Source organism: Lynx canadensis, chromosome B1 (assembly GCF_007474595.2).
Source record: "Lynx canadensis isolate LIC74 chromosome B1, mLynCan4.pri.v2, whole genome shotgun sequence".
In the NCBI taxonomy this organism is placed as follows: domain Eukaryota; kingdom Metazoa; phylum Chordata; class Mammalia; order Carnivora; family Felidae; genus Lynx; species Lynx canadensis.
In genome coordinates this window covers 106,351,684-106,355,734 of record NC_044306.2, presented here as the reverse complement: position 1 = coordinate 106,355,734, position 4,051 = coordinate 106,351,684, and positions in this window count along the sequence as shown.

Sequence of the window (4,051 nt, the reverse complement as noted above, 5' to 3'; positions counted from 1 at the left end):
TTTCTATAGTCACTCCCCAAACACGGGTTTGTCCAGACCAGATTTTAAGTTGTTTTTAATCAGGACCCTGTGAGTTTCAACTGTTCTGAAGCAGTTTTCTGCTGACTTCTCAGCTCAGTTTTCTAGAATCTTGTAGGGAGCATTGTATCAGGCCCCACAGCAATGAGTCAAGCTTGAGGTTCCGGTACCTCCTCAATGAGTCTTTATCCTTTCATATCCCAACTTAGATTGGTACCTACATGCAGCTTCCCAATGTCAGTAGGCACAGCCGCTCAGGATCCTATCCCTGGATGGGATTAGTCAGTAGATCCCTGATTTACTCAGGATTATACCTAGTCCCTGTATTGAACAAGCTTGAGACACTATTCTTCATTTCTATTTGAGCATTAAAGCCACCACCTCAAGGCTTTTACTTGATTCTTATAGCCTTTTGTTTCCTACTGCAGCTAACGTGGACCAAATTATTTTCTAGTTACCTATTAGTTCTAGAAATTGTTCACTCCTTTACTTATTTGAAAAACTGTATAGTTTGAAAGTATTATATTATACCTAACATATGTACGTGGTGTCATGTGCATGTATTTGCAGTGAGTGGGGTTGTCTTTCTATATTAGCTTGGCTTACCATATTGACCAGAATTTTGTTAGAATTTGAAAATACATGTATTTTTTTAATGTTTAATTTTTTATTTTTGAGAGAAAGGATGTAAGGGGTGGGGGCAGAGAGAGAGAGAGAGAGAGAGAGAGAATCTCAAGCAGACTCCACAATGCAGGGCTCGATCTCACAAACTGGTAGACGATGACCCTAGCCAAAACCAAGAGTCAGGTGCTTAACCAACTGACAGAGGTGTTTACTTTTTAGAAACAACTTACCTGGATTTCCAGAGTCTTCTTTATCCAAATGTAATCTTCCTACACAAACATTTTACTAGTTTCAAATTCCAGCAATATTTGGGAAGAGTCCCAAGATTGTTGGGCTACTCATCTTTATTCACTTCATATTAACTGTAGAATACACTTTTTAAATTCATTATCCTCAGGAATATGCATCAATTAGCAATTGTTTGTAATTGGCATAAATATGTATTTAAAAATTTTATAAGTACACACATTTAAGTGCAATGAACAGGTTTCTTTGAAAATCTTTTATTTCCCAAACCAGTCCCTATGCAACAGAAGCCATCTGCTCTGTAGCCAGCAAACTTGGCTAATGATCTGCTGATTTCTGTGATAAAAGTTCATCTACTGCTGCCTCCAGCCTTCCTTTCTGATGTGTGCAGACACTCCTACCCTGTGCTCATCCAACCTGTCTTTAAAACACAGACTACCACAGAAATTCAAGCACCTTTTATGCACTGTGCAAATATACATGTGCACTTGCCTATCTTAAACCATGTTCTTCTCCCTCGTATATTGAAATATGACACGGTAATTTCCCTCATGGTATTCTGTTTGTCACTGCTCACCCAACACTGTAAAGAGCAAAAGTTTTGCCAGCATCTGATGCCATGTCATGTGATGTGCTATTTATTGGGCTGCATTATTTTTAATTTGAAATTTCATACTCAATGTGACATGTCATATGTCAGGATCAATGATCTTTAAACTTACAACTGTGAACAGAGTTTTGACGATAGCTTCCTCAGACTGAGGCTGCTCCAATCCTCATACACCCAGGAATATGTATTTCTTGTGTTCTGAAAATCCTGGTAGCAAAAGTTTTCTGAATGATCTACAAAATGCATTTATGTTTGAAGCTGCTCCTTAAATGTCTGCAATTTGTTACCTAGGGCCTTGTCAAGGACTGCTATAGAGGCTAGATTTATTTGTTACACAGAAGTTGTACCATTGAGAGACCTTATTATTTACTATTCTAAAAGGCAACACTGTACTACATAATTTAGAAAACTTTTAAAATCACAATTTTGAAACGAGCAAGTTTGCATTATAAAGAGCAGTAATCCCCCAAACCACGCTGTTGAGTCTGTTTATGAAATAGAGATGGGGATATTTTCAAGAATTTTAAAAGCATAAAGTTAGAGATTCCTGCTTATGGTACACTTATTTTACTTTATTTATTTTTATTTTTATTTTTTTACAGACAGAGAGGGAGTGTGAGTGGGGGAGAGGGGCAAAGGGAGAGGAGCAGAGGAAGAGAGAGAGAAGCCCAAGTAGGCTCCACACTTAGAACAGAGTCTGATGCAGGGCTCTATTCCATGACTCTGGGATCATGACCTGAATGGAAACCAAGGGTCAGACACTCAACCAAATGAGCCACCCAGGCACCCTTCATATGTTTATTTTAAAATATTAATTCAGGGGCGCCTGGGTGGCGCAGTCGGTTAAGCGTCCGACTTCAGCCAGGTCACGATCTCGCGGTCCGTGAGTTCGAGCCCCGCGTCAGGCTCTGGGCTGATGGCTCGGAGCCTGGAGCCTGTTTCTGATTCTGTGTCTCCCTCTCTCTCTGCCCCTCCCCCGTTCATGCTCTGTCTCTCTCTGTCCCAAAAATAAATAAAAACGTTGAAAAAAAAAATTTAAAAAAAAAATATTAATTCAATATTCTGCCTTTTGACCATATAACCTAATATTTTAAGGCATTTGTGGATGATCCAAAATTTGATAAGTTAAAAAAAAAAAAGGACTTTGGGCAGTATATAAACATTTGACCAAAATCCTAGAAAACTGATTATTTAAACAAGCACATTTATTCTTTCATACGGGTGATGGACAGCTTCCCACCAGGATTATCAGACTGAATTGAAAAGTCCTATTTAAACCAGAGTTGAGATAGTATTTACGACTAGTCCAGGCTGGTGAAATTTCTGAGGACTTTCAAATGGATTCAGTGTAGTGAACAAAGCTGTGAAGAAAATAAAGTTCTGATCTTATTCAGCTTCCCAGCAAATAACCCAAATTAATGTATCTATTACGGAATCCTGAGAAGTTGCTAACAAAGCAAAGCTGTTATTATCCCAACCCTTTTTGTTTTGTTATTTTCAATAAATGAAAGGGATTTCCATCACTACAGAACTAGAACATAGAGTATTATATCTATATGCACACACACACACACACACACACACTCATTCTAAATGAAGAATTATTAAAATTGAATCTAATTGATTTTCCTCCTTTTTAAATTGAATTCATTTTTTCTCAAACTAATATTTCCTGGCAAAAAGTCTCCAACTAGTAACATTCCAAAGAATCCTGAGATTTACCCAGGGATATTGTCATTTTTCACTTTCTTCTAGTTTATTCATTTTCTTCTTATTCAGAGACAGTATCTTGCATTAGACCTTTCTATTTGATTCGTCAAGAAAGTCAAACTGATGAGTTATCTTCCTTAAGTATTTCTACAATAGAGGAGGACTTATAAGCACTTGAGCATTGAGTATAATAAAAGTAAGATGGAAATGGGAATAAGCTATATTCTTGGGCAATATATAAACATGCTTTATTAGTATGATAGAGACACTATTCTAAGATCCACTGGTGACTCTTGCATTCCATTTTCCCTTAAAGTGCTCTTAGGTTAATATTTTCTTATTATCAAATGAAATGTTTTCTTTGGCATCTCATTACACTGCAACAGGTCCATTTCAAGAGAGCTCTGTCTTCCTACATTGTTTCTAGAAGTTTGAATATGTTGGATACTTAAAAGTACATAATTCTGATAAGAACAAGTTTTGTTTTTATGTTATAGCTTGTTTGTTTGAAGTAAAGCTTTCCTTTAGAAATGAGACATTTCTCACTGGTGACCTCTTAGGCCACTGAAATGAATTTCCTTTAAGTAGCGACAGATTCCTCAAAATATTTTTTATTTTCTTTTAAACTTGTTTTTGTTTTTTTACATTTATTTATTTTTGAGAGACAGAGAGACAGAGCACAAGCGGGGAGGGGCAGAGAGAGAAGGAGACAAAATCCGAAGCAGACTCCAGGCTCTGAGCTGTCAGCACAGAGCCCAACGAGGGGCTTGAACTCACAAACCATGAGATCATGACCCGAGTAGAAGTCGGACGCTTACCTGACTGAACCACTCAGGAGCCCCT